The 22,161-nt window shown below is 40.4% G+C and overlaps 1 long non-coding RNA gene across 1 annotated transcript in view; it reads right to left on the bottom strand.

Moving 5' to 3' along the window:
* Positions 1-19,817, bottom strand: part of LOC139046294 (uncharacterized) — an 83,735-nt gene extending 63,918 nt beyond the window's left edge. Inside the window, exons 1-2 of the long non-coding RNA XR_011506135.1 lie at positions 19,739-19,817; positions 16,358-16,555 (exon numbers count right to left, since the gene is read on the bottom strand). This is a non-coding gene — a long non-coding RNA (uncharacterized lncRNA). The remainder of the gene's footprint in view (positions 1-16,357; positions 16,556-19,738) is intronic.
* Between the last annotated feature and the right edge of the window lie 2,344 nt (positions 19,818-22,161).

Here is a 22,161-nt window from a genome sequence, read left to right as displayed (position 1 = left end):
CATCCACAAGGCCTCTTACAGAACAGTGAGGGGAAGGGCACAGAACTCTGTAAGCCTGAATTGTCCCCGAGTCAAATAGGAAAAGACTGAGTTATCCAAAGAGACTTTTTAATGTCTGCATCAGACCAGACTAAGATTATCTGACCAGACTAAAATTTTGGTTTTGTTTCCACAGGCAGAGTGCAGAGTCTAAAGGGGAAGATCAGATCAGTTAGAGAAAAATGAAGACACATTTTCTCTGAATAGTCTGAGTTTATGTAATTTTGTGACCTTGCTGTGTGCATGTCTGTGTTCACATAGGTATTACACACACACGCATGCGCGCACACACACACACACACACACTCATAGTTACATAAAGAAACAGAAAGGAAGAGTCTGACTAGAAAGATATCAAAATTGAAAGTTATTCTTTCTGGATATTGGGTTTATGGAAAAGTTTTATTTTTTTTCTTTCTGCTGATTCATATTTTTTAAACAGTACAATAAACCTATTTTTTTAAATATTGTGTAATTCACCTATAAAGAGAATTGTTTTAAAATATCAATTAATGAGAATACACTACTTCTCAGGGAGCATCCCTCTTTACACTCTAGACAGCCGTTCACCCTCCTGCCTGATGCATTCTGATGTACCAAGGACAGAAGTTCAGTTCCTCTGGTTTCCTGGACCCCTGCCCTGCAGCTGACCACAAATAGCCTTGGAGATGGGAAGGAAGGTTTGCAACCAGCACTGGCTCAGCTCACATAAGTGTGGCAATGGCATATATCTCTGTTTATCTTGCTGAAGATTATTGTTCCCAAAATTATCAAACTCTGTCTAGGTGCAATCTCCCACTGGGCACTACATGGCCAAGCATCATCTAGAAATCCTCTTTGCTAAAAGAAATATCTGGAGAGAGAGACGACCCCATTCTCAGCATTCTCAAAAGATTTCAGCAGACACAACAGGCTCAAATGCTGATAGTCCTAAACATGTACACGGTTAGTACTGTTTCAGAGCTCAAGAGTAAAAGCAATCAAGATCATTGTGCACTGTTTCTGCCACATCTCAAAGTCTAGTGCTCCACAAAGCTCTCACACTTTCCCAGATACAGCCTTAAAATCTGACCAACCAAGGGATTGAAGGTGCCATATTTCTAACACCACAACTACACGTTTATGACGTAACAAGACTATCATTGTGTGTGTAGAGATTTCACCCCAACAGAATGGGCTAGGCAGAGCCTTCAGAAAAAATTAGATTTTTTTTTTCTTATATAATAGTCTTGCTTTCTTCCTTTTCTGTAAATAGAAGTGCCACAGCCCAACAGATTCTAGAAAATATATATCTAAGATAAAATTTGAGCCAAGTGCTATCAATCCTTGAACATACAAACACTCTGAAAGACAACATGTAACACCTCATTCCAAGTAATTAAAGCTTACTGGAATCTGCCTTGATTCTAGCAGTGGAGACTCCAAAGCTCTTATCTGACAGGTTAATGAGGATTTGAAGTGAATAGTATTACTAATGAGGGTCTTTAGAAATTAATCATATCATATTATTATTAACAACTGCGAAAGCTAAACTTCCAGACATTAGATTACCTAAGATAATTTTCAAATGTGAGCAAGCCAATATTAAAGTGACAGAAGGCTATTTCCAAGTGGGAATAATAAGACATAAAGCATAGAATTAAAATTAAGAATGGGTAAGGCAATTAAGATGTTCCTTCAGTTAAATGACTATGTATTTGAAAATGTAATGTTTTATTTAATAGTAGTTTGTGCTGTTGTTTTTATCTTCTCCCTTAAGTATTACATGAAAGAAGAAATAAATGAATGCTAGGAGAATATTTTGATGTTATGAAAAATGAAGTATAAAATGGAACAATTCTATCTACTCAGGAAATTTTACTCTGACATAAGGCATCACATATCTTTCCCAGTTCTTCAATGGGCTCCTTTTTCTTGGGTTCACATCCTGTAGCGAGATTGAGAATGCCCTTCCAGAACAAGGTCTGGCAAGTTTTCAAAGGAAGAGCACCTACATAGCCACCATCCCAGTCCTTCAAGCACGTGGTGGAAAAGTCCAGTGATCAAGGACCAGTATATACCATTACCATATACCATTAATCCCCTACACAGTTTTGAGATATGCTCTCTTGCCCAGCAAGGAACAAGGAGGTAGAGTCTGCTAAATAGGCATGGTCATTCATTTGGGAACAGTGAATGAGCACCAGTGTTTATCTGGAACTGTGATGGATATTCAAGATACAGCAGTGAGCAAAATAGACACAGACCCTAAGCTCATGGAGCTAAACTTCTAGTGATGGAAACATTAGCCAAGCAGAAAAAGGAATTTCAAAGAACTGAAAGAAGGCAAAGAGTTGTGAAAGACAATATTTAAGCAGTGGACAGGGGCCAAGCCACATTTCATTATTATCCTAAGATCAATGTGAAGCTGTTTAAGGATTGTGGAGGGCGGGCAGGGGGAAGGTGTGTGTGACATGACCAGACATGCATTTTGAAAAGATTCCTGTTTGCAGTGTGAACAGTCTGGAAGGGATCAAGGGTAGGTTTAGGGGGACCATTTAAGAGGCTACAGCAGTCGTTCAGGGAAGAGGGCTTAGTACCTGGTATCTTGAACTATGGGAGAAGTGATAATATTGGAAAAAAGTAAATGGCTTCAGGAGATCTTGAGAAGGTAAATAAACAGGGTATGGCGATGAATTGAATATGCAAGGACGAGATCTTTTAAATCTACACTCGAAAAGAACTTCCAGGACAGCCTTGTGAGTTTAAGATTATTGTCTTCATAGATACAAAAACAAAGGCTCAGAAAGGCATGAAGTCAGGAAAGGGCAAAAGTCAGATTTTCAACCCAGCTCTGTCTGAGTCGGAAGCCCCTATTTTCTTCCATGGAACGTGCTTGATGTGAAGCAGAACATGACCTTCAACACCATCACCCACATACAGGTGAACACTCTTGATATCTCAGTCCTTATTTCTCTCTTCCTAGCTTTTGCTCACAGAACTAACATTATTATACTTCCTCCCCCAACAGGCAACAGAAACCCTATGCTATCCATGTTCTCATACCACTACTTTCTTTAGAAAAACAAGATCCCTCCACTGGCTTTGTAAAGAATAATCAAGATTCTTTTTCCCACTGTGCTTTATACCGTTACCTTCTTGTCTCTCCTCCCACGTTGGCTAGCCAAAATTCCTTTGCTGGAGCATCTGTCTGTTGGTTTGCTTTGTATATACCAGTGAAAATAAACGGCCCCTTTTCTCCCTCGCCTCAGCCTCTTCTGCTTTCTCCCCCTTCTACTAATAACTATCTCAACAATCCGTTTCAGTTTTTCGGGATATTTCAAAATCATATACAAAATCAAGACAGCAAGTCATGTCATGTGGCTTTCCTCACCCACTCTACTTCTCATCCTTCTTTTGTTCCCTGCTTCCACATCCCAAAGATTTACTGATCTCATTCCCTGATCAGTAGTGTCACATGTAATACTTTTGCGTCTCTGTTAAATTAATAACGTAGCCAAATTTTTTCAGGGATTGAAATTTTTTTTTTTTTTTGAAGCAATGGAGTACATTTCCTACTGTACAGAGAGTGGTGGCAGCTATTCTCAGGACACCAAATACAGCCAAATGGCCTTTTGGATGACATCCATCTTCCTGGGCCAAGCTGACACAGTATACGTGCTAGGGTTAGTGAGGGCGGCCATTGCAGGGGTCCAGGGGCTGGAATCAACTATGGCCTGGCCCCTGAGAGTCTCCCCACTTCATGAATCAGCATGTCTCTCTGACCTAACCACATTTTTCAGATTTTTAAAAATGCAAATACATAGCTTAAAAAAACATTTTTCTCTTCTTCCCTTTGCATAACCACTCCAAGAGTTCTTCATTGGCAAAACAAACCCCCTCATACAATCACGTCACCCATTTCCCTAGGCAGGCAGTCAGCAACCAGCCTTTTGAAGGTCCCTGTGATAACTCCTTCCTTGGAATCCTGTAGCAGTTCCTTTCTAGACCAGTGCTCCTCGCACTTGAATGTGCACTTGAGTCACCTGGGGGTCTTGTTAAAACACAATCTGATTCAGTAAGTCTGGGGTGAGAGTGGAGATTCCGCATTTCTAACAAGTTCTCAGGCGATGCTGATGTTGCTGGTCTAGGCACTACACTGTGAGTGGCAAAGAATCCCATGCATGGAGCATATGCTAACTCTCATGCAAAAGGGAATGGTAACATATATTTTATAGTATACACAACAGGACTGCATAGTTAACTACCTGCTACCACACTCACTAACTGCATGACCTTGGATGAGTTACACAATCTCTGTCCCTCAATTTTTCTCATCTATACTCTCAAAATAATAATATTACCTACTCCATAGATTGTTATGAGGATTAAATGAATAAATCATATAGAGTGCTTATCATAGTACTGACACGTAATAATTGCTCGATAAATACTGGTTGGTCTCATCATCATCATTATCACTCTCCAACTAGACTCTGAATTTATCAAGGTCAGAGGTTGTTTCATATCCCACTGAATTCTCAGAACTTGTCATGTAACCTCTCTTTACAGTGATGATAGGGTGTGGAGGGGTTGATACTAATTTTATTGGGTGATTTTTGCATTTCTCTTAATCTGAATGATATTTTTCTATAAACTCCTTCAATGGGTAATTTCCTATTTGTGAGAACCCTCCCACTCTATTTTCCCACTTAAGGAAGTGTGAAATATTGTGATGAGTGAATATTATTATATGTAAAAATATAAAAAACGAATTTGTTTATATTATTAAAAAGTACATTTACAGCATAAATTCCCCTCTGTTAACTGTGTACAGTAGTGGGTGTTAACTAAACAGAGTAAGGATGAATGGGAGTCAGAGACAGCACCTAGAGAAAAACTATTTATAATACTATGTAATAAATATCTACAGAGTCAAGGAGCCCAGAGTTATAGAGAAGATGGTGGGGTGATCCCAGGGCAGGAGAGAGGATCCTCACCATGGTCAGAGCGTCCAACAGATGAAACAGATAGTTTAATCCTCAGGTCATCATTTCGTTCTTCACAGTCATAACCAATTGTGCAGATTTAAAATGAGCCAAGTCACCCCCACCTTCAGCGACCACTTCAGCCCCCATGGAAGCAGCCACTCATCTACTTATAAGCCCTGTTTCAGTTACCCATTACTACGCAACAAACCACCCCAAAACTCAGTGGCTTTAAACAACAGTTTATTGGTATCTCTTGTAGTTCTTGAGTTGCCTGGACTCAGTCAAGCAGTTTCCCACTTGGGTTCTCTCATGCAGTCATGGTGAGACAGCAGATGGGGCCAGAGTCATCTAAATTCTAGACTGGAGCTGGCCAACTAAGAGGGCGTCATCACCCACATGTCTGGCGCCTCAGAGGCTGGAATAGGGGATGCTCAGGCACCTCCCTCTCCCTGCAGCCTCTCCACAGGGCTGGCTTGGAATTCCTCACAAGGTGTGGTCTCAGGGTAGTCCAACTTCTTACATGGCGGCTTGCTCCCCACAGAGCAAGAGATCCAAGAGAGCCAGGCAAAATCTGCAAGGTTTCCTAATGCACTTCAAAAGTCAGGCAGCAGCTTCTGCCTCATTCTATTAGCCAGCCAAGATTCAAGGGGCAGGGCCTACACAAGGACTCAATTCCAGTAGGTTATGCCTCACTGGGGTAGGAGCTATCTGTGGAGAGTAGCTACCACAGGCCCGAAACCTTCTCAGGTAAGTCCTGTCCACATGTGTACAGGGACGTAAGGGCAAGATGTCTTATCTTTTACCAACATTGTCTCCTGCCAAGATCCGATGGGAAAACAAACAATCAAAAAAACACATTTTGTGGGGGCCCAGCCCAGTGACGCAGTGGTTACTTTCCCATATTCCACTTCAGCGGCCTGGGGTTCCCCAACTTGGATCCCGGTGTGGGCCTATGCATGGCTCATCAAGCCATGCCGTTGCAGGCGTCCCACGTATAAAGTAGAGGAAGATGGGCACAGATGTTAGCTCAGGGCCAGTCTTCCTCAGCAAAAAGAGGAGGATTGGCAGCAGATGTTAGCTCAGGGCTAATCTTCCTCAAAAAAAAAAAAACACATTTTGTAAAAGCCTCTGCATTTGTTCAGCCTTCAAAATCTTGGGATAAAATTGTTTATTAAGAAGGAAGAAAGTTAAGAATTTTTGTCAGGGTTTAGAAATTTACCACCTAAACAAAAGACATGCTAAGGCCAGGGAAGGTATGAAACAATGACAGGTATGAAGTCGGAAGAAAGCCATCAGCTCACCTGCTTCCCCTGGTCGTAGCTGAGTAGGGTTTAGACAACAGAACATTCATTTCTTCCTAAAAGTTTTCCCTGAAAGAAATAGTTTCGATGGCAAATATTGGGCAGATGTATGTTATCTGTTTTCCGAATAATGAAGTAAAACCAAGAAATAAGCCCAATGATTGCTCGTAACCTCCTTTTAATAAAAAGCTTAATTAAACTATTTGTAAAAGAAATCTCATAGAAAAGGAAAAAAACAGGGCCCCTCCTCCCTTTATCTTCTAGACTCCTCCCCATTTCCCAGAGAAACAAACCAAGAGCCATGGATTTTCATGAGCGTGCCCAAGGGCTCACAGTTAGAGCCTGAACTGGATTCAGACTCTGAGTCACATTGCCAAGCCAGATGTTTTCTTTTTCAGCAATGATTTCACATCCCTTATCTTTCCCTCCCATTCATAAGTGGGATAATTAAAATTGATTGAGCATCCACTGGACATAAAATAATACATTCAGTGCTCTTTCCAAAAATCTCTTATCTTCTTTTTGCCATAAAGCAGAGACTAGAAATACACAGTTGTCTCCATTGGTATTTATTTATGGACCACAAGCAGGTGTTAAAAGGTAGTTAGGAAGGTCACAAATGTGTTTAGTATAGACTGCTCGTGTGTTTCTTCAGTCTCATACACACATGGCCCTTGTGTAACATCTCTGCACACAGAATATTTCTCAGAATGGTTTAGAACACATAAAGTGTGCATCTATTACTTCATGGTACCTCTTTCTGTCCAGTGGCATCTTACCCTTGGAGAACCTACCCCTCTGGACTTAGCAGACCTTTCCCTGCCTTCTCAGGCTCAGGGATAGGCATAAGACCCAGGCAAATCAAAGAGAGCACTCTAGCCCCTAGCCACAGAGAAACTAGCCTCAGAATTAAGCTGGGAGAATTAGATTTCTTTTTCAGAATCGGTATGGATTCTGACAGAAAGAAGTTCTCTCTTTTTAGGGCAGTATAAGCTGGGAGCTCCCAGGGGCATCTCTGACACATGTGGAATAATCCAGCCATAGAAAGAAGCCAACACAGAGGAAAGTCCAGTGGAGATCTGGATGGAAAGAGGTAGAATCTGCGACATCATTTGAACCTATGGATCTAGCCGTGTCTAAAGGCACGACATCACTGGACTCTTCGATTGCATGCACCAATAAGTTCCCCTCCCCCTCCTTCTTCAGTGATTTTAGTCTGGGTTTCTGTCATTTGTGGCTATAAAATCATGACTAATGCACAAATGCTTTAGGTCAAACGAAACCAAAGCATCCGCCAACTTAACAGTACAATCAGCCAAGACCTAGAAGGAGCCATCATTTTGGCAGAACCATAGGGATGAGTCTGCCAAAAACCTAGTCAGAAGGGCTACCAGAGCATTTCAGGTACCGTGTGAGTAAACTGGCTTAGGTATTCAGGAGTCTTTTTTTCCTGCCTATGCACCCACCATATCAGTCAGTGTCCCAGGGTCCTAGGTCCCAAGACCCACCAATATGGTTTCAACAAATATATTTTAGTAAAGTGATTACTTACAGAGAGTGAGGAGGATTAACAAGGGAAGAGACACTCAGAGACTAGCAGCAATTGGGAAGGCTTTGCCACCCGCTGTGTTAACAAGGCTCAGAGGGAGCTGGAGGAGCCGCTCACAGGAGCTGTGACCACGGAGGGAAGCATGCCAGAGATGCAGCACCACGGCAGTGAGAGAGAAGGAAGAACTCACCCAACCCCTCTCTCCTTCTGCCCTCTGATCTCCTGCCAGCACGTCTCATTGGCCAAACCCAAATGAGAGCCAGCCGGCTTCGGAGCCCAATAATGCAAGCGTAAATAGTCAGCCCCCTCTGGCAGAGAGAATCTGAAACAGGACAAAACAGAAAACTGGGAAACCTACCCACCCCCTATTTTGATAAAATTATCTAACATCCTTGAAGAATCATTAGGAAAAGGGGTGAAAGCACTTTGTTTGTGACCCTACATGCATCAGTAAAACAATGTTTTTCAGAATTTCCTTCCTGTCTTTGTTCATGTGCATCTGTCCAGTCTCTTCTGAGATGATTCTAAAATTTAAAGTATATCATTTTCTCTCTTATCATCACCACATAAACCTTTTTGCTCTATATTTTCTTGGTTGTTCCCTAGATAGTCCTACATACTGAAGATGCAGAAGGAAATAGAAAAGGACCATGGAGGCTCTGAAGGCAGGGTCAGGAATGACAAAGGACTCTAAATGTTTCATGTTCCTCACACTCTTTGAAGAACAAATGCACCCAAGTGTATGGTCTTTAACAAGATGAATGCACACGCTAGGATGTTTTGCTTTGTTTTCGTGCCTTCTCAACGTAAATCTTCCGGCAGACATTCCTCCTTAATACATACAGTATATGGGAAATTGTTTTTTGGCTATAAAAATGCATTAACAGCTCCAAAGGAGCAATTACACCATGTATTGTAAATGCACATTAAGACTAATACACTACACTTATCTAAACCTCAATGAATTCAGGGCTGTGGCACCGCGAGTCCAAAGGTGACTCAGATTAGTTCAAGAAATAAGACGCCAGGGGAAGAGGGCTTTCCTCTGTTGTGTCGATTACAATGATACAGGTATAAAGCAAGAACCCAATCCCATTTGGTTGCTTTTTAAAGAAGTCATAGCATCTAGAATGGGGCTATATGCACAAAGGAGTGTTTATGTCTGTACATTCCCATGGTGAATTTCTGCCAGCACTCCGCCACGAGTTAGCCGTGCATTCGGAAATCATTGTGTCTCATGCAGACAGCAAGTCAATTACTGAGACTACATGCCTAGTTTGAGAGTAGACTTTATTTATTACCCTTGTTATGACCAGGATGTGGAGGACCCTAACCATAATGTATGAAATCAGATTCTTCTACTGTTGCATTACAAATCTCATTGGATGCAGTGAATTCGCTTTATTCAAGTCCATTCTGGATTAACAGGAAGGGAAATATGGATTTTTTTTTTCCATCCATATAAACAATGAAGACTTGTTAGAGACTTGATTCTGATGTTTATGGATTTCTCTTTAGTGCATACAGCCTATGGAAAATTGTTTTTAAGCAATAAACAATAATTGTATTTGGGGACACAGAGGTACTAGTGCCGTATTGCATTTAGCCTGTTGATAAATTTCTCTGGCCTATTTTTTCTTATGCAGACGTAAAAATACAAAGACAAATGATAAATTTTCCTCCCTCCACTGCAACCTTTTCCTCTTCCACTTTATTTTCCACTACATTTCTCGATTGATATTACCTTTTTAAATTGCTAAATATAAATATTCCACAATGAATGTCTGTAATTAGGTTGTCTGCTCCCCTTCAAGGACTTGTTAGAAAGAGAAAGGGCTTTAATCTAAAGCAAACTAACAGAGCTAGAAGTTAATTAGAAATTAGCCATATATCCTGGGTAAATTATTTATGCTAAGCCATGTGTTACTGTAAAAATAATATACATTTACACTGACTATTGTGAACATAAAATAATTAACAATAAAAGGGAAGATATTATCCCTTAATAGAATCCTTTTGCCAAGACCAATTTAATTTTCTCTCTCATAATACTGAATGATAACCCGGGGTCTCTGCTTTATGTATAAAGCACAAAGGTTCTTTTACGATCTTTCCTCAGTTCTCTCTTCTCACCTCTTCTCTCCCCTCTTATTTTTCTCCCTTTCTTCCTCCTCTGCATGCTGTCTGATTTATACATCCTGTTAGCATGCCTTCTCCTTCTCTTTCAATTTTTCTCCCTTCCCTCTTCATTCAGTTTTTTTCTTTTAATTAAAAACTAGATAGACACCTAAAATCTCACTAAAAATGTGCCTTTTCCTTCCTACCCTGGTCTCCGTTTCCTTTCTCTCCTCCCTTTTTCCTTTACTCTCTTTGGTACCCAGCCTTTTTCACAAAATGCTTATTGTTTGAGCTGTTCAAGAAAAAAGCCCTAAGACATAGAAAGAAAATGCAGTGTATTTTAATTCTCTTTCACTTTCTTTCCTATTCCATTAGCAAGGACATAAAGGTCAAAATCACCAACATTGGAATGTCCTGCCAACCCACTTAGGGGACTTTGAATTCAACTCAAATGCTGAAATATAGGTTTGGTTCCTGTGGTGAACACATCTATGCTGTAGGATTTCACAACATCCCTTTCGGAATAGGGGATTTGTATGCATATACTTCTGCATGCGTAATCAGTATTAAATATAATCTAATGAAGTGTCTTTGTGTCTAAAATGCAGTTACCTGAGGACTCTCCTTACAAAACATTCATTGAATTTTTCCCCATTCATGTCTGGCAGCAACAAATACTGTGCAGCTTTTACATGGTTGGCGTAGGTGTTGTTAATGTACTTTCTACAACCATTTAAATGCAAATCTTCATGCAAATAATCACTTGGAAGAGGAAAAAAAGAGAATGTGTTTAGCTGAAGACAAAGCTAGAGGGATAATAGAAAGCATGAATAGGGTGTCAGTGGAGGGCTACACAATAAAAATCTCCCCTGCACACAAATGAAAACACATTAACGACAGCACAGAGGATTTCTCAATAGGTTCTTACAGTATTGTTGTATGTAAACATGATTCCCAGCAGGTGAAACAAAATGAATGAATTTGGAAGAAATTTACACGTCCCCAGGAGAAGTAAAGGGTCGAATCGGTTGTATAGAATGGGCACTTGATCAATGCCCAAAATATCAACCACGGACAGATATTTCTGCTGCCTTCAGAAATCCAAAATCTGGAACCAAACATCTCATTGTGCAAATGACTCGATTGTTAAATAATGCCAGGGGGCCAGTGTTTCAACAGAAAAGTAGGAAATGAGCTGAGACTGAAGAAATATCATTATACTTGAGAACTGCAACTTTGAGGCTGAAATTGGCTCTGGGGAGGGCTGGATTGTGATCCTGGGGAAATTTCCAATTTGCACTATTTGCAAAAAAGAAAAAACGTTACATCAACAAAGGTTAAGTGCTGGCATTAAGAAAAGCAAAATGGCCTAGAGTTTCCCAGTTATTTCTATTTTAAGTGCTTCTCCAAGTTTCCTTTGGATGCAATCAAAGGAGTTGACAAGAAAGCAAGGAAGTTGCAAAATAACAAGGCCAAAGGGCTGGTAATGGTGTATGAAGGGAAAAAATGATATGTTCATGTCACATATTTCCAAATGAATAAACCTATTTGGGACACTTACTGTTATATTGGAAAAGAAAAACACTTCAGTTTTCTTGCAGGTTTGATGATTGGCAATTGCTCCATTTGACAGCACCAATAGAGCAATGGAACTTGGAAGACTTAATCTGGGCATATTTTGGAAGGATTTCAATAGACTTTAGGGAGTATTATGTGCTCTTTAACTTGGAGTGATTTCACATTTCTTGGAGAGTACAACTGGCTAGAATTATCAGATTTTATTTCCTTGGCTGCATATAGTCCAACAATCTCCCCAACCCCCATCACCACATTGCCAAAAGGAAAAAAAGAATAAAAGAAAATAAAAAACCACAGAAGTCAACTCTACGAACTTTATTTTTTCCCACAATGAAAACGTTTTATCATTTAAATGAATACATATTCCTTTTTGACAGCTGTTCTCTCACTCTATTTTTGTCCTTCAAGGCAATATTAGGAACCCTGAGACTGTTCTCCACTTCTCCACTCACTCAGCCTGAACTATCTATATGTGCATGCTTTGTGTCCATCAATTTCAAACTCTTAGAGTTGGATAAAGTCTCTAAAAGACTTGGCTCTATGCAAGAATATCAAGTGGTATTAGAAAGGGAAAAAATGTAAATTTTTTTTCTGAATATACAGAAATAGTTAAGATTAGAGGAAGGAGAGAAATGGAGACAAACTGGACTTTGAACAGACTCCTAGTTTTCCAAGCATTAAATTATTCATTGTGATAAATAATAGATGTCTGTTATATATACATATATACATAAAGAGAGAGATGCATATATTTAAATTAACAGATTTAAGCTATTAAACATATTTAATAATTTAATTAAATTGTTATTAAAGTATTGTTTAAATTATTAAATAAATATTTGTTTATATTTTTACTTATATGGCTTCTTTTCCATAAAAAACAGGCCAGGATGCTGGCTTGTGAGATCTTTGAGTTTAGGAAACACATTTTGCTCATTTTTATACCCAACTGACTTTGTATATAGTGGGTACTCTATAAATATTGATCTAATTAAATGAAGTTATTCTTTCTAAAATAACCATGAAAGTTTCCCTGCAATTTCTTGGTCCGGATATCAGGCCACAACCCTTGGAAAATAATCCAATGCCTGGACACGGAGAAGTTATGGGTAAGCGCAGAATAAGCGGTCAAGCTGGACTACATCAGTAAATAGTGCTGAGTGTATTTCCTAATTAAGATGTTTCATATTCCTTCCTTTTTCTGCCAGAAAAAACAAATGGCAGTTTGAAGAAAGAGATGCTGTGTGGTTCTGTGAAAACAATACTGGACTTGAGTCTGGAAAATTGAGTTCTTGTCCTGACTCTGCCCTTAACTTGTATATTCATTTCAAATCACTCAGCCTCCTTTTCTTCATATATAGAGTGATGAATTTGTAGCCCTGAAGTCCCTTCCAGCTCACTGATGCTATATTCTAAGAATTGGACAAGGTAAAGGAATTTTTAGGTAATTTTTTCAGAAATTTTCCAGACAGTGTTTGTGAAATAGATAAAGTAATTTTTAGCTTCCTCTTACCACTCCTTCCTGAGCTCCTTTTTCATTTCAGCATACTCTTCATTGTGACCCTTGGTTGTTCACCATCTTTTCTTCCCTGATTAGCTCTTAGCTGATATTTCACTGCCCTGAATTCACACCATAGCCTATTGTTCCTTTTTCCCTTTGATGCAGGAATGAGCTAAGTTCTAAATAAATAATTTTGACTAAAAAACTGTGATCCCCTAGTACATGGAGCCTTAATGATAGCAGTTCCCTGCATCCTTCCTAACTTCCTAGTGGAAGCTAAAGGCACCAGATCCCATATCCCACGGAACAGTGGTAGCCAGCCTATTGGGTATGTGACACAGAGTCAGCCAGTAAAATGCTCCTGTTCAGGGCTTCGAATCTTGGCCTTGTACCACAAAAGTGCAAGAACTGCCTGGATTCATTTACAGCGGCAGCAATGATAGAAACATCCTCACTAATTGGATGTGTGTCTGGGGAGAGAGACACTTATCCCTTCAGTAGCAGAGTCCCTGTCCTATAGTACTGGTGGTAGCAAAATTCTGGTCAGGTTGCTTCTGCTAAAATGTGGTTGTGGTACTCTCTGATTCTTGATCCTCTTGGCTTCTGTGCATTTTTCCAAGCTTCATCCTTCAATCTCCTATCAATTCTGAAGCCTCCAGGAGCTTTGCAAGAAATTCTTCTGCTTGCTTATGACTACTGGAGACTATTTTTGTCCCTCACAAGTGAAAGATTCCTAACCGATTCAGAGTGATCAGAAACAAGGCAAGGCCCTTCCCCCACTCATTTTCAACATCATACTAGAAGTCCCTGCTAATGCAATGAGACAGGAAAAAGAAATAGAAGATATGCAGATTGGAAAGGAAGAAATAAAACTGTGTGTGTTCACAGACAATATGTCTATGTAGAAAATCCAAAAAACTCCTGGAATTAAGAAATTATAGTAAGGTTGCAGGATAGAAGGTTAATCTGCAAAAGCTGTTTGCTCTCCTATAAACCAGCAATGAACAAGTAAAATTTGAAATTAAAAACACAATACCATTTACATTAGCACTCCCAAAAATGAAATACTTAAGTACAAATCTAACAAAATATCTGCAAGATCTACATGAGCAAAACTACAAAACTCTGATGAACAAAATTTAAAAACTAAATAAATGGAGAGATATTCCATGTTTGTGGATAGGAAGAATCAATACTGTCAAGATGTCAGTTTTTCCCAACTGTATCTGTAGATTCAATGCAATCCCGATCAAAACCCCAGCAAGGTATTTTGTGGATATCAACAAATTGAGTCTAAAGTTTACAAGGAGAGGCAAAAGACCCAGAATAACCAACACAATATTGAAGGAAAAGGACAAAATTGGAGGACTGATACTACTGAACTTCAACATTTAATGTAAAGCTAACTGATTCAGAGGTTATGGCTGAAAATGAGTTTGTTACTCCAACCAGAAAACATTGATTTTTAACAGAGATTGCCTGGTTTGACCTCTAATGTTAAAGCATTTTGTTGTTTACAAAGTGTCCACAAACATACCATCTCATTTGATTCTCCCGTTAACAACAGAAGGGTACAAGATATAAAAATATAAATATTTCCAACTTAAGAGTGATGAATTAAGATTCTAAGAGAGTACATGATTTGACCAAAGTCAACACAGTATTAAATAATAGATCAGGATTCATAACCAGAAAAAATCACTCCCAATTGAGGCCTTTTTTTTTACTGTACCATCCTTCAAAGAGGACTGCTTTAATTTCAACAGCCCAACATAGAAGAGGCATTTTTTATCAAGAGGTGAAAGGGAATGCCCCTGAAATTTCCGCCAAGGAGAATCCCTTGCTTGTCTGGATATAAATAACCACAAGCTTTATTTAATTCCAGCTCTGCCACGTTGCCATGACTCTGCCATTGGCTCTCTGGCAGGGTCTAAACAGACCCTCAGAAGAAAAGTAAGTTTATGATAATTAAGAGTCTATGTGGTGTAGCCACAGAAACCAGATGGACGTACTGATTCTGCCTGCTCAAAGAGATGTAAAACTTCCTCTTTTATATTTCAGCCTGTAGCTTCTTCTTTGACATTGTTGTATCTGCTCCCTTTTTCCCACTGTTTTGACTTCTCTTGGATCTGCATGGTGTATGGATTCTAGGAGTATAAATTCCTCAAAATGCAATCAAAGAGGCTTGATCTGTTTTCTAATTTCCTACCTGTCTAAAGACTGTTCTGCACACCTTCTTCTTTTCTAAGCACCTGTTTGCAGCCTTGCTTCTTAAGAGAATGAACAGGCCTTGAAAACTCTGATGTCTTGGCAAAGAGAAGGTAGAGAAAAATAGTTACATGCAACTGTGAGGAACCAGTTCAAAAGCCAGGGCCCTAATTCAAGCAGCTTGTGAGGGCCAGATCAAACCTGGGACTGAGGGAGTGATTAAGCTGGTAAGTGAGTCTCAGGACGGCTTAAGGTGATGACGGTTATAAGGTGGGATTAAGGGGGCAGGAGTGGCAACAATGACACCAGGATTACAGGTACATTCCTGTTTCTCTTCATACATATTTGAGCCCCTGGAATCGGAAAGCCTACATGCAATTACTAGGGCACTTCACTTGTTAGCAGAAGGAACAATCTTAACGAGGACCACCCTGGGGATTAAATAGGGCAAAATGACTGTGTGAGGCTTACCTAAGAAGGATGTGAAAGAAGGGACTAGCGATGTGCAACTCTCATTCTTGTTATAGTGCCCAGTGAGCAGGGAACAGCTCCTGTGAAACTTCATGAAGGAAACCTAAACATCTACCATACACTGGGTTTTGTGAGCAGACCCACCTTGCCTTCTATCACGGCTAGTGACAAGAACTTAAAAGGGATATGGGTTTACTGGGTCAAGGAGGTATAAACATTCACATTCTTTTCTTACAGATAATGTTACAAGAATTAGATCCCAGAAAATAAAAGAAAGATGATGACCGCTAGAAAGAAAAAAGGTGTACTACAGGCCACACCCCTGGGGCCAGCAGTAAGAATGGAAGAGAGATAGAAGGAGAAAGCCTAAGTACAGTAGTCAGTCCTTGCCTTGTTGGTGGGGGATACATTTAAGACCGCAAATGGATGCCTGAAACTGTGGAAAGTGCTGAACTCTATATATAGGATGTTTTTTCCTATACATACATACCTATGGTGAAGTTTAATTTATAAATTAGGCACAGCAAGAGATTAACAACAATATATACAGTGTAACGATAGACTGTAATCAAAGTTATGTGAATGTAGTCTCTCTCAAAGTATCTTATTATATTGTACTCACCCTTCTTCTTGTGATGATGTGAGATGATAAAATGCCTACTTGACGAGATGGAGTGAGGTGAATGATATAAGCATTAGGCTACTATTAACCTTCTGATGACACATTAGAGGGAGGATCATCAGGCCATGACGATGTCAATGGTTGGATGTCAGGAGCAGACAGTGTCGATGGTTGGGGATCAAAGGGATGAGTCATCTCCTGGGGGGGTTGGAGCAGGACAACACAAGATGTTATCACACTACTCAGAACAGAGCACAATTTAAAACTATGACTTGTTTATTTCTTGAATTTTTCATTTAGTATTTTTGGAGTACAGTTTACTGGGAGTAACTGAATCCATGGAAAGGGAAACCGTGGATAAGGGGGGACTACTGTATGATCATTTAAGAAGCCTACAAGGATTTTCGATTGAGACTTTCTAAAAAGATTGACTCTATAACATTTTGTGCCGCAGACAACAAAATCCGTTATAGTTAATACAAAGAAAAAAGAACTATTACAAGTTATAATAGAGCTCACCCATCATTGGGTGAATTGAAAGAACAGGTTCTAAACTGAAGTTTCAAGGAACAGCTTCCAGAACTATTCCTGAAAACTGGATTGTTAAAGGATTTGATTATAGTTTGGGCCTCTACTGCAATTAGGAAATGCTGAAATAAGAAACTGCTTCTGCCGCTGCCAACCCCAGAACCACCCTGCCTTTGACCTACTTGGTTAGATCTCCATCTATATAGCCCCCACTCTTGCTCTTTCCCTCCTTTCAAATCTCATATGAGTGTGTCTATTTGGAGGGTGGAGGTCAGAGGTACCCCTAAATGCAAAGAAATCTGTCAGATGTAGCTTCCAGCTTTCCAGACTAGTGTCTGGGAGAACATGCTAGAAGGAATAGGTCTCAAGTGAGGCAATCGGCAGGGTCTGCCACGTTGACCTCCATTATTCTTGCTCATTGGTCCCTAAACCAAAGGCAGAGCTGCACAGATATTTGCTTGTTATAAAGTAATGTGCTTATTCTTGGGAAATTACAATCCAGATTTCATCTTAAACACATAAATCAAGCTCCCGTTGGAACTCCCTTCCTTTCCAGGCAAAGATCATCAGAAAAATTGGCAAGAAAAATTGTCTCTGGAAGAAAACAGGAAGCCTTGCCTAGGAACTGCCCTTCTCCCCAATTTTCTGGAGATGCCGCTTGGCATAAAGAGAAGAACAGAAAGATCTCTCAAGTTCATAAAACAGAAGTTCTGTTAAATATTCAAGGCATAGCCAAAGTCTTGATCCCAGAGGCAAGACTTTTAACTAGGTCTTCTGAGAGTTTAGTACAAAGCCACCTGATTGGCAAGATTTCTTTTAAGTCCCTTAAAATGTATGTGGCATATCCCAGGATTGCAAATAGGAGGGAAGTTTGGTGTCAGGGGAGCAATAAGACTATGAAAGAAGGAAGGCAAGCTTCTGTGTCTTATTCCTAATCTAGACTCAGGTACTGTTTGGCTTCCACTCTGTCTCAGGTGGTGTTCAAGATACAAAAGCGTCACAGCACTGTATAAAAGCTAACTGGTTATTTTACTTTTGTTTTCTCATCTTGCTTGCTCCAGTTTTCCTGTAATTAACAAGGCATAAGTCATAAATGAAGGGCTTTCCCACATGAAGCTTGAAGAGCTATTTATTTGCTTGCTTATTTTAGTTCCACCATCAAAGCCCTTCAGCAAAGACACAAATCCCAGTACTAATTCTCATGAAAATTCATAACATCGGATACTGTTATCTCTAAGGGAAGTGGGACACATGACTCTGAGCCTTGCCCTGCCCTTTCTAATACAGTTGACCTTCTGCTAATCATGGTTGTTAGTCATTAAACTAGAGTTATCATAAAGTAATGTGTTTGTTAATTAGAAATTAGAATCCTAAACTAAAGCTGCCTTCATCTTTAAAATCGTGAGAATCCGGATGTAAATCAAGCCTCCACTAGAAGCTGCAGTGGGTAACCATGAAATTCGAAATGACATTGCCATCCAAGAAACATCTTTGGCCTACTTTTTGTTAACAATGATCCGAAAGAGCTTATTTCCCATTTGAAAGGATGAGTTCTCCTGTTCACAGGAAGATTCCAGGAACACAACTACAATTTGGAAACAAGAACAATCTATTGCACATTGTAACCATCTCTTCTTGGAGCTTGATTCATGTAAAAATTCAAGGAACTTGAGCAAATTGGTTGGTATAGGTGGGTCCCCCAAGGGCTGCCAAGACCCACTTGTATTGCTCCTCTTCGTTTAACCTCGGTGCAACTACTACTTAGAAGGAGCACCAGGACCTTGACATGGGCTGAGACTGAAGCATCCTTTCAGGTCCTGCCTGAAAGCCATATGCTATTACTACTGTAGCTTCTCAGCTACACTTTTTGGGTAGTAACACTCAGTGCACCCTTTTCCCCATTACAGGAAGGCTGGGATGATCCCCTTCCTTACCACCAGCAACTCTTTGAGTTTCACTTCTTCTACAGGAGGTGACTCCTTCCACAAGAGGTGACAAAGGCAGCAAAGGTGAAACAGCAGGTGACGCCCTTTGCAGGGCTGGCACTGCCCTCACGGAAACTGAGAACACCCCTGGCTGGGACCAGTGTGGCCTCGCTCCCAGAACCTGTCCTGTGCATTTGGGCTGTGCATCAGTCTTGTCTTCTTTGTCTTAGCTCTTCGGTTTCTATGACTCTCCAACTTGCTGACCACCTGCTCAGACTTTGCAGCTACCCACAGTGCTTTCTCTTTGACATCTGCTTCCTCCCAATACCAGTCTGCTAGATTCTTTCCAGAGACCTTTGTTCCAAGCCCTGCTGTCAATTTATCCTCTTATCTGCTCACCTGTCCCCTGGTACTCCACTTCTGTTTTGACTATAAGCCCTCTGTTTCCAGCCCACCCCCAAGCATTCCACCACCTTGCCAAACCTCCAACTTCTGCCAGGCCAGCATGTCCTGGCCTTGGTCTCTCAATGTGAATTAAAACCTCCACCTATCTTCAAGGGGCCAGCCCGGTGGCATAGTGGCTAAGTTTGCACACTGTGCTTCAGCAGCCAGGAGTTTGTGGGTGAGGATCCCAGGCACGGACCCACACACTGCTCATCAAGTCATGCTGTGGCAGTGTCACACATACGAAATAGAGAAAGATTGGCACAGATGTTAGCTCAGGGCAAATCTTCCTCACACACACACACACAAAATCCCCACCTATCTTCAATATTTCTGTAAGTGGCTTTTCATCTAGCTTACCCCGCTTATTTTTCACTGACTTAAAGATACGATCAGACCTTAAAAAGAGTTTATACTATTCTGCACTGAGAAGCTGGTGGTGAATATAAGTAAAATCAAATATAGCCATAAGCTAGATGCTTACCACATCCACACATGCTGTTCGTGTTTGATAGATAAGCTGGATCTCTAAGAATACTTGTACTTGAAAGATTCAGTGACTCAAGGAAATGATATGACTTCAAATTGCTTTTCCTTGTTTATGCTAGTACCAAAATAGAAAATCCATTCTGAGGTCCAGGCATGAGACTAAAAACTACTGCATCCTCCTTTTGTGTTACCCAGCCTCACCTAACTGCAAGGAGAGCAGGAAGTGGAATGTAGCTGGGTGGCCATTGTGCAGCTCCTAGGACTGCGAGGGAAATAGAGAAGTGATTGCAATGGACAGCTAGCAGCCTCATCCACAACTTGTTAGCTAGTTGGTACCCATTATGTCAGTCATTCTAATTTCCCTGTATGCCTTGCACAGGATTACAAATTATAAATCTCCTTGAATGAAATCCCACTACTCCTTGTGCAATTGATGGAATTCAAAAATTTTTGATATTGATCCATTTTTTTCTCTCCCTGCATTTGCTAATGGAATTTGGAGACTCTACATAGTCTCACATTTTCCATTGAAAGATGGCTTTTGAAACCGTTTTTTCAGGGTGACCCACAGACGGTAAGATTTTTAAAAGCCTTCCGTTCCATTTTTACACACAAGAAAGCAACTTAAAACATGGCAACCGCAACTGACTGCAAGCAGGGATGATTACAGCCAACATCTAAAGCTCCACCGAGCCTCAGCAGGCTAGACTTCAAAGTCCATCTTCTGCATCTAGCCTTTAGTCTGTTTTATCTCTAGCTTTAAAAATAAAGTCTTCTGAAGGGAAATCCGGAGAATCAGAAAGGCTTTTTTGTCTTTCATTCTCAGCCCAGCCACAGTGCTTTATGGCGTCCCATGTGCTAACTCAGCTGTATAAGTATTGGAACAAGCTGCGGATTAAGAAATCAGGTTCGAGGCAGTCTGTAGCACCAGGCAGTATTTACTGCCAGGCAGCTTATATCAAATGTGTCTGTAAAAAAAAAAAAAAAAAGCCGGCACATCTACTACAGAAAACAAATCCTGGAAGAGAAACGAGGGGGGTAAGGAGGAACTGAGACGTTGCCAATATTTTAAATAGCTCCCTCCGTGTGATCCACTGCACTCGTGTACCAATAGAAAAGGAGGAATATTGATGGTTAGGTAAAAGCAGCAGCGTTCAGAAATAAGTCAGAAGTGGAAGGGCTGCTGAGGCAAAAATGGTCTCATGAACCTTCAGTAAAGACCCAAAGCACCTGTTTAAGAAGTTCTCATCATTTAGTGGGGAATGCTGATAGCCATCCCGGGAGAATGTTAGTGTAACTGGTTCATGAATTGCCAAGGAAACCATCCTGAGATAAGTCAACTTTGGGAATGGCAGCATTCTTGCCTCCAGAAAGTTTTACAAGCAACATTACAAATTCAAGAATATTTTATTTTCAAATGCAGTTCTTAGAATATTAGCAATTTACCTGTAACCAGGACAACTATACCGCAAGATCTGCTCACCTCAAGATCCCTGGAAATTTCCCGTGACCCTGGGATAGTTTCGGATTAGAGTCCAAACAACGGTGGTACTGAATTTTCTGCTGGCCCAATGAGATAAGAGCTCAGAGACAGATTTTGCTTAATTTAGAAAAGCAAGTTAGCTTCACATTTCTTACACACTCATGTTTAGAAATAAGATTCATACCCACTAAGATAGAAAGCAAACAGTAGAATATCCTTGGTGCTTTTATGAGCTCCCTTTGCCTTGCATTTATGTAACACTTTTACGCTTCCAAAATAATCAAAGCAACTTCTCCATGTGACTGTAGGCAAAAGAATTTGCCTGAATGTACCAAGCTAGAGAGAGGAAGAACTGTGGCTAGCCTGAGAGAGCACACTAACATCTAAGGTGAACAAAGGTGATTTCTAAAACATACACCCAAACAAGTGTTACCAAGAGAACTGCCAATTCGAGATTGAAATGTGTATCTTCTAAGATGTGGGAAATCATGGCCATCTTTGCTCTTCTTCATCCATGGTTTTCAATATGTTCTCTGAGGAGCCCTATGCATTCCACTAGCCACCTTGGGGAGGATGCTGGGGTCTTGGATGGGGACCCAGAGCTTGACTCTTCTCTTCCATCCAGGTTATAAACGTCACAGCTCTGCTTTTCTCTGTTGGATACATGAACCACATGAACGCAGCATGTGGTTCACGTGGTTTCATTTGAAGAAAAGTTGTGCTGCTCAAACAGTACTGTAAACCACTTTTAGAGACTGTTATAAAAAAACAAAGTTTCTTCCAAACTCCCTCATCTCTGGTGGCCCAAAGAATGATAAACTGAGTCACTAGACAATCACTTCTGAGCCTACCAAGTGAGTGTGTTTGCACTAAATAGCATTTACACTTTGAACTTAACTCGGTTCATTTTTACTGGCCTTGATATTCAGACTTCC

The sequence above is a fragment of the Equus asinus genome, chromosome 9 (assembly GCF_041296235.1).
Source record: "Equus asinus isolate D_3611 breed Donkey chromosome 9, EquAss-T2T_v2, whole genome shotgun sequence".
Lineage (NCBI taxonomy): Eukaryota > Metazoa > Chordata > Mammalia > Perissodactyla > Equidae > Equus > Equus asinus.
This window is presented reverse-complemented; position numbering and strand designations above follow the sequence as displayed.